Source organism: Ovis aries, chromosome 7, assembly GCF_016772045.2.
Source record: "Ovis aries strain OAR_USU_Benz2616 breed Rambouillet chromosome 7, ARS-UI_Ramb_v3.0, whole genome shotgun sequence".
Lineage (NCBI taxonomy): Eukaryota > Metazoa > Chordata > Mammalia > Artiodactyla > Bovidae > Ovis > Ovis aries.
In genome coordinates, this window is record NC_056060.1 from 41924161 (window position 1) to 41933187 (window position 9027).

Sequence of the window (9027 nt, forward strand, 5' to 3'; positions counted from 1 at the left end):
ATGACAGACATATATACCCTTGAGAGGGTGACCTCAGCCATCTCAAACACGACTTGCAGCATTAGTCCCTTGACTATTAAAAGCAGCACCCTAAAAAATAAATAAATAAAGTATTTATCTTGCCAATATAATTTTTCTTGGGATAAAAAAGATAACATGGCCACTCTATTAACAGAATTTTGGGTGTGCGGTATCGTAATGTTCACTATATATGCGCTGCTATACAGCAGCTCTCTAGAACTTTTCCATCTTGCATGACTGAAACTCTGCACTCACTCCCCAGTAACCCTCCATTTCTACTCTGCTAGCCCGTGGCACACCAATATTCTACTTTTAAAAGCACACATCTAAGTAAACCAAGTCCTGGATCAGAAAACTGTACCTTAGAGGCGATGTTATAGGGCACATCTTTACAATCATGGGGACCACACACATTAAGATGTTGCACACAGCCAGACCTGAAAATAAACAAGCCTTCTAGAACACATCAGTGCTGCTCTAGGCTGGGTTGCCTTCTTTCCTCAGACGACTGTTCAAAACATGACAAGCTAACACAGAGCGAACAACCATCCCAAGGCTCTCAGCAGAACTGAGTGAACTCAGAAGATGGATTGAACAGCTAGGCTGTGCATTACAGGGATAGAGGTAATGTTCTGCTCCAGGCTCCTGGTCTCCAAGGTCTCCTCTCCTAATTATCAGTTTCTCTATTATGGTGCTGCTAGCTCTGGCTGCCTTCCCAGGATTGGTCTGTTGGCTTAACTAATCAGCACATAAATGTTTACAAAATAACGTGAGAGTGTGACATAAACATCAAAACACCAGAAAGGAACAACCAAGGTGTTAGGCAAAGCTATAACCCACTCCAGTATTCTTGCCTGGCACAGAGGAGCCTTGCGGACTACAGTCCATCGGGCTGCAAAAGAGTTGGACACAACTGAGCAACTGAGCACAAAAGTTAGGAAATTAGACAATGCCAAGGCTTGGCTAATGAAATTCACTTAGCATCTGCCCACCTCATCATCAACTAAGATCTGTTGAGAATCCCCAAGATGCTCTGGGATTTTCAAGGTTATCACAGCTCTCAGACTTAGTCTCTGAGTTTTACAGTCCCCTGGGCTAGAATTTTTAAAAATTTATTTATTTTTAAATTTTTGGCCATCTTTTTTTAATCCCAGGAAAAATTATATTAGCAAGATACACGTTTTTTTTTTTTTTTTTTTTTAAGGTGCTGCTTTCTATAGTCGAGGGGCTAGTTCCCGTGGCACATGGGATCTCAGTTCCCCAAGCAGGGATCAAACCCAAGAGCCCTGCAGTGGAAGTGTGGAATCTTAACCACTGAACTGCCAGGGGAGTCCCTATGCTAGAATCTGATCAACTTCATAAAAGTTAGACTATTCTGCTTCTTCCTGATTTTGCATATTTTTTTAAAACACAAAAGTGAAAGAACTCTAACACTTCCCCTTTTAAAAATTACTTTTAAGGGGTAGAAACTTGTCCATCTAAACCAATGAAAGAAGACCATAAAAGTCACAACGGTTATGTGTATCTGAGTTTATTCACCCATTGGCAACTGTAACCATATTTGTTTTCTAGTCTGTGAGTCTGTTTCTGTTTTGTAAATAAATTCATTTGTACTTCAATTTAAAAAGAAAAAACACCTCACGATGTACTAAGAAGTCTCAATCTTATTCATGGCTTTGAACCTGATAAACTATCACATCCTGCTCTTTACAAGGTCATGGGATTTTCACTAATTCAAACCTTTCATCTCATAGCAATTTTCCTTTTTTATCTCTTTATTTCATCTCCCTCCTTCCCAAGAACTGTGCTCAGTAAAACAGTCTTTTGACTTAACAGGAAAAACAGCCCCACCCCTGCAGAACAAATGATCATATGGAAACGTCCAAAAGATGTTACATATGGTGACAAGCTGTCAGCACTCTTCTGGCACAAAAGGCGTTTTCACTGGTTGATATTATTCCCCAAATGTTCATCAGTTATTTCATGTGCAAGAACTATTTTTCTCCTCATTTGGCAGAATTTTCTTTAACAGCAAGGTCCATGATTTCAGTTTCTTTTCTAGCTTCCCAATGCTTAGTACAGTCTATTCTTCAAACCAGGAACTCAGTAAACGTCATGCAGTTAGTATATGAGATACCTTGCAAGGAAACTTACCCTGAATGAACATTACAGAAATGAGCCTATGAAGACTTTGAAACACCTACTTCTTCCACAAGAAGACACAACCAAGCATAAGTTGAAGGCGAACACTCACTGTCAAACTGTGCCATGGAGACCATCTTAAGTTTGATTCTACAAGTTAGGAATTAAGGATTCACAAACTTCAGCTGCATTTTGTTGTTGTTACAGGGTATGATTTTGGAGGAAAATCTGTTTAAAATACTTTCCCAAGTTCCCTTGTCTAGAGAATGAGAATAATAATACCAAGCTGGAAGGTTGTTTTGAATGTTAAATACAGCAAGCAAGAGCAGCTAATCCCAGAGGAAATAGCTACAAGAGGTTAATTGAGAAAACAACCAAGAAAATACCTGCAATTTACAAAGGAGAGGTAAACTGAAGAGGGGTAACTTATATACATCAACCGGCCATAGTCCTGCCTTCCAAAAATCAAAACAGGAGTTGTGGAATACCCTAGAAAGCAAGAACAGGTGGGGGGATGTACTATGCGTATAAGCAATATCATATTACTAAATGGTAACAGCAGTAGGTAATGTTCAGGGCTTCCTCGATTTTCAAAGGCAGATTATTGATAAATTTAATGTCAAACATAAGCAGAAAGGCTGAACTATAGTTGAGAGCTCAGAAGATTTTTTGTTTTTCTTTTTAACTTCTGAGAATGTACTATAAGTCTGTCCCATGCTGAGTACTTCACAAAAATTATCTCATTTAAAGCCTCCTAATTCTTTAAAGTAGATATCATATTCCCATTTAATATGTAGAAACTGGGGCCTGGCAAAGTCAAGCTACTTGTCCAGTGATTTAACATTAAATATGGCCATGGGCCCGGGACTTGAACTCTGGTATGACTTTAAATTATACTGTCAACCTTACACATGCACACAGAACACATGAATGGGACCTCTGGAACGGTATCATTGACAAATCTCTCATCTCCACTTTTATGTATTAACCAGCTGTATCGTACAAAGCACCAGAAACCATCATTTAATACCTGGTGGCCACAAACTCCTCCAAATTGGAATGGGGAGGAATTCCATGGGGTGCCTTCCTCCCTACATCCTTTGATTCATTTATTGAATAACTATGGGTTAGATAGCATCACCAACTCAATGGATATGAATCTGAGCAAACTCTGGGAGATAGTGAAGCCTGGCGTACTGCAGTCCAAGGGGTCACAGAGAGTCAGGCACAATTTAGCGACTGAACACCACCAACCACATAGCCCATGAGGCTCTAAGGATGCACAGACTAAGCATTCTCTATTTTCTAAAGTAGCTTTGGGATTTATGGCAAAGAAGAAATACATTTTTACACAAAATGTTCACTGTGTCTTCAATAATGGGCATAGTCCAGAAACAGATAATTGTTAACACTTAAGCATGTCTAATCTGTGCAGTTCAATGCTTTCCAGAGTGAGAGCTCAGCTGACACTCACCAGTGACAGGAATCTTACTTAGAGATGAAGAAGTTGGGTGTTGATTAATATATCATCCCTCAAATTTCCAAGGACAATTTCAGTTTTATAAAGGCTGCCACAAGCCTGGACCTCTACCATATACTTTTTCAATCAAATTGCCAGAAACCTTATGACACCTTTAGAATTAAACAGCCAGTGTGGGTAATATTTTGGAGTTCTAACCAGGGATGGTTAAATAGGAGGCAGATGCCCCAAGCCATTAATCATAACATTTACCACCCAACAACCACCCAAAATGAGAACGATTCAGAGCATTTTCCTTCCAAATAACTCAAAACAAGGCCGCCAGGATGTGCTGTCCCTGACAGGGATGTCCATCAGCAACCGCTGTCACTGTGCTCCCCTCGGCAACCCCAGCTGATGAAATCACAGTGTCGTCTGGGATAGAAAAAGAGTGAGGTGGAGGTGCAGGTGGGACAATGAAGTCCCTAATGTAAGGCCAGCATGAAGTAGAGCCGTGAACTTGTGAACTTTCCAGCTTCCAAGGTATAGAAAGGGGCTTGTAAGCATGGCAGACCAGCCGAAGGGAACGTCTGCTCTGGCCAAAAGGAGTGAAAAGGGGACAAAGTCTGGCAAGAGAAAACCAAATAATAAATGAGCACAATGCCAGAGTCCCTAGCCCAGGCCTTTTATTTCGCCTCCAGATGGTTCAGCAGCTGAACAGCTACAAGGAATGTCTGGATGGCCCTCTTGGCTCAGCAGCTTTCCCTGAGTATCATAATAGATGCTTTTGGATCTGTGTTCAGACATAGCTGTTGGGGGTCCATAGCCCAGGCAGTGACCACTAAGTGACTAATTTAGTTATTTTATAACTAAAGTGATGAACATAGACCAGCTCTGCTTTGGCTAAGCTTTCAATTCATGCCTTTTGCTTTTACTGTTTGCCACTTCAGAGCCTCATGATACCAATGGTCAAACTAGAATGTTTCTTTTTCTTCACTCTTTTCTGCAAACACTTTAATTTGTTGCAAAGATTTCCATTTTGGACCAATTTCAGCATAAAATGACACAGTGACAAGAATAAATTTAAGTTTAGCAGAAGCTTAACAGAAAAGCAATGTGCCCCCATCCCCCATTTATGTGTTGATGTAGAATATTTCTGCCAAAAACTGCTGCTCATCAAACCTATTACTGTCAGAGAGTCTCCTCTCAGCTCCGATAGCACCTCACTTCTAGCTGGATACTAAAAGCATAAGAGTATCAGCAAGAATAAAATCGGAATGTAAAAATATAACACAAAAACTTAAATGTCACCACACAATGGAAAAAATCACATTAAATTTGAAAGAAAATAACAAACTTTGCTAACTACAATTTTAAAAATTTTAACTAAGGATATCCCACTAGCATTTATTCTAAAACATAACAGGCTTTAGTATTTTACTTTCCTGAAATGACGCAACAAACCCAAGCTTTTGTTAAACCTAACAGCTAGGTAGATTACCCCATCAAGTCTTAACTCAGGATGGCTGGAAGAATAAAATCATTAGCCTGGCACAGGGTAGCTTCAATAACCTGTAATTTCAGAAGTAGAAAACAGAGGTTCATGTTTGTTACTCTCCTAAAAGAGATAGCTTGTAACAACTTTCACTCCTTGAGCCACTTTTACTTAATTTAGAATGTCTGCAGCTCTGACTATGGCTCCCTGGAGTATAGCCTCAGTTTGTTCTTGTCTTCTCATATCTATAAACAATATTTTCCTAGCTTTGTTTTTTAAGTGAGCATTACATCATAAATAGTTTATAATTTTTCCATCTAAAAGCTTGAACAAATGGTTAATTGCTGATATGCACTGCGATAAAAAAGTGTCCTGATTTCAAATAAAGTTGCTCACTAGCATATTCCCATCTTTCAAATTTATTTTATTTGTGAATAGGACAAAAATATCTTCTTGCAAGCTTCAGTAAATCTCTCCACAAGCCCCTGCCCAACAGATGTAAGTTCAATAGCCAGAATTCAAACGACATAATTTATTGGCTTACAAATGAATTGACATCTGTAAAAATAAACCTCCTGAAAAGGCTTCAGGCTGTTTGAATCATTCTAAAATGCTCTAAATATGCCAACCCTCTATCAATATAAGACTGATAAAATGTATTTTCATTATCAACGTAAAACAGAAGCATCAAGATTGGTGAAATGTTAGTTTAGAAAGTCATTTGCAGTGACATTTAAAACAATTTATTTGAACAACATTTGACTTATAATAAAAATGTTGCCTATTAAGACTGGCTGTTCAAAATTCATTGGAGCCCTATTCTCCGCCTCTGTGACAGTTAACATCTTTTGATATTAAGGCTCATCACATATCTAAAATGAAAGAAGAACAAGAAAAAAGACACCCATGGCATTCTGAGCAAGGGCCTATAAAAATGACTGATTCTGACATTTGACTGCAAAGACCATGCCTGTAATGGCCCCCTATAAAGCCTCTTCCTGCCTTGGCAATACCTTTGCTGATGTCCAACCTATCTGGAACATCTGTAAACTCCTACCCTTTATCTACACTGCAATTCAGAATGCTTTCCTCTAAGGAATCACTAGAAACCAGCTGAAAATAAACAAATCTGCCAAGAAACTCCCCAGCAGTTCACTTCACCTCTCTGAGGACACTGACAACAGCTGAGGAGGCCACAATAAACGGTTTTGTCAGCCAGCCTGTCATGTCACTGTTACAAACAGTCTGGGAATTTTCACAGCCCTCTTCAACTCCAGAGCAAAACCTGCCAGTATTTCAGGTCAATTACCAACACGCTAGCCACCAAAGAAGACTCAAAATTAAACTGACACTGAAACAAACAAACACGTCCTTGCAGACTGTCAAGCCTCAGGAAACAAGTAAACATATAAACTTATGTTAATATATTTTAGGGGTCTGGATTGAGAACCCTCCCTGGTTTCAGAAGCTTAGCCTGAGTGCCTCTGTGGACTTTATTGGGATTCTAATCCTAAAAAAGCTATCACCTCAGTCACAACAGACAGTGACGGTGATTCATTTTGATTTCACAAATCCAGGAGTTAATTTCTATGACAAGCTTATGTCTGGAGTCCCTCAACACCAGGAAGGGATCTGCCCCAGTCAAGTAAAGATCACATAATAGCTAAGCTGTCTTGAAACAAGGTACACAGTAGCACAATCTTTCCAGCTCCCAATTCATTTACACTTAAGCTTTGGTTTGTCAGGGTTGAGGCTGGGAAATCGCCCCTTCCTATCTCTGTCTCTTTCAACTTCACAGAAAGAGCTTTCAGCAGTAAACTGTCTCCACCAGGCTTGTCCTTTTGTCAGGGACCGGTTTGGTAGCTGCAGAACCCTGGAACCCTGGAAGCTTCTCCGGCTACGCTCCACACTTCATTCCGTGGGTCTGGCGGTCAAGGGGTTCAGGCAATAAACCGAGCGTCATTTTGTTCTCCCCGTTTTCTTAGCAGTCGCACGGGGAAGTCTTTCTCTATGCACTGATCACCCACACCTTCTAAAATTCCCACTTTACTAAACAGCTCTCCGCGACTCAGTCCAGACTAACACCTCGGGGTCCCCCAGGCAGGTTTCCCTTCAATTTCTCAGTCACAGTGCTGTCTGGGTGGCACAAGGCAACAGAACCACCACCCTTTCTGCTCCCTCCAGGATTCAAGTCCGGTCCTGGACCTGCACACAGTAGCCGCTTTCAGTCGGCGGTGCGGGCGGGGACCCTGCGGGGTGCGGAGGTGCCCAGCCCCGGCTGAGCTGCGGTGCCGGCGCAGGGCGAGGCGAGGGCGGAGCGCGGGTGCGCCGCCCAGGTGCCCCGCAACTCGTGATGCAGATGCGCCCCCGACCCGCCTGCCTATCGCTACCCCCGGACACCTCGGGCACCCCATTGTGTCTCGAAGCAGCAGCTCCCTCGGCCCCCGCCGTCCTCGCTTACCTTCTGTCGGCCTCTCCGTTGCGCTCGCACAGCCGGCCGCTGCCTCCAGTGCTCTGCAAAGCGGGGAGGGACGCTTTGTTAGGGCTCCAGAAGCCGGACAATACTTCGCAGCCGGCGCCGGGGTTCCGGGCGGGCGTCCTTCAAAAGGACGCGAATGGGGACCAGCGCGAGCGTCATTTCCATATGTAAGGGGCCGGCACTCACAAAAGCGCGGCTCCGGGGGACTGCGGCGCGCGTCCTCCCCGCCCGCCGACCCGCCCCCGCCGCCCGCGCTCCGGCCCCTCCTCAGCCTCCCACGCCGCCCCCTCCCGCCCGGTTCTCCGCTGACGCCCGGGTCCGAGCCGGCCGCCTGGCCACGCGCTCCCTCGCGGCCGACAGCCACCCCCCGGCCGCAGCCCTGGGGGAGGATCCCCAGCCCGTCCCGATGCCGGGGCTGCCCGGGCGCGCAGGGCCCCGCCGCCGGCGCGGGGGCAGCACGAGGCCTCCAAGCCCCCCCAGGCCGCGGGACCGGGGTCCCCGGGAGCCGGCTGCGCGCTCACCGCGCCCCGGAGCTCAGGCGCCCGGCGCCGCCGCGGGTGCCATGGCCGCGGGGCACTCGGGACGCGGAGGCGGCGGCGGCAGCTGGGCGGCCGCACCCAGCGCGCTCGGCTCCGGGCTCTGCCGCGGCCACCCGAAGCCTCGGGCGGCGGGGAGGAAGGGCCAGGCCCGCGCGGGGAGGAGGAGCCAGGGCGACGCCGGCCCGGGCGCGACTCCTCCTCCGCGGCCCGCGCAGCTGGGGCCCTGGGGGCGGAGCGCTGGGCGCCGCCCGGGCCCTCTCGGAGTCAGCCCCCCACCCTCCTCCCCCGGGACCGCTCCTCGTGCGGCCGAAGCCGGGAGCAGCTCGGTCCCGATCGCTGGGGCGGTCGCCGCGGAGATGTGAACTCGGAAAGTCCGGGGAGGGGGAGGGTGTGGGGGAGGTCGGCGACCTGAAGTCGACCCTCTGCCCCTTCCTTCCTTCCGGAAACTCGTGCACACACCCCTCCGTGCCGAGCACGCCCGGCCAGCAAAGTCTCCGGGTCGGGGAAAGGGCCCGCCTCCAGCCCGTGGGACCGTGAGATGGGGATTCAGGTGCCTCTTTTGCCCCAGGCGGCCTTGGATCTCTCGGCCCTCGAGCGCCCATTGGCGGTCATTGGAAGAGGGTCCCCGGAGGCTGAAGAGCTCCAGGCTTGACCCTGAACCCTATCCAGTGAGTGCGACCCTTCTACCAGTCCAGACTGGCTTCCGCACCTGCCCACCATGTCCTTCTGTGGCTACATCCAGCCCTCTGCCACTAGCCACACCGGAGGGAAACTCCTTGGAGTCGGAAATCCTCAGGCCTGTGACTGCGCGGTATTTACCCCCTCCTCCCTCCTCCCCTTACTCCACCGGGTCCCCCAGAGTCTCAGCTTCTCACTTCCCGCGTCTCTACAC

The 9027-nt window shown here is 46.6% G+C and overlaps 1 protein-coding gene across 6 annotated transcripts in view; it reads right to left on the reverse strand.

The window, feature by feature from the left end:
* NIN (ninein) overlaps window positions 1-8279 on the reverse strand; it is a 103695-nt gene extending 95416 nt beyond the window's left edge. For all 6 annotated transcript variants that reach the window (XM_027971733.3, XM_012181333.5, XM_042252313.2 and 3 more), the window contains exons 1-2: window positions 8118-8279; window positions 7579-7631 (exon numbers count right to left, since the gene is read on the reverse strand). The gene's annotated coding sequence lies outside the window, so the exon portion shown is untranslated. The remainder of the gene's footprint in view (window positions 1-7578; window positions 7632-8117) is intronic.
* Window positions 8280-9027: the final 748 nt, after the last annotated feature.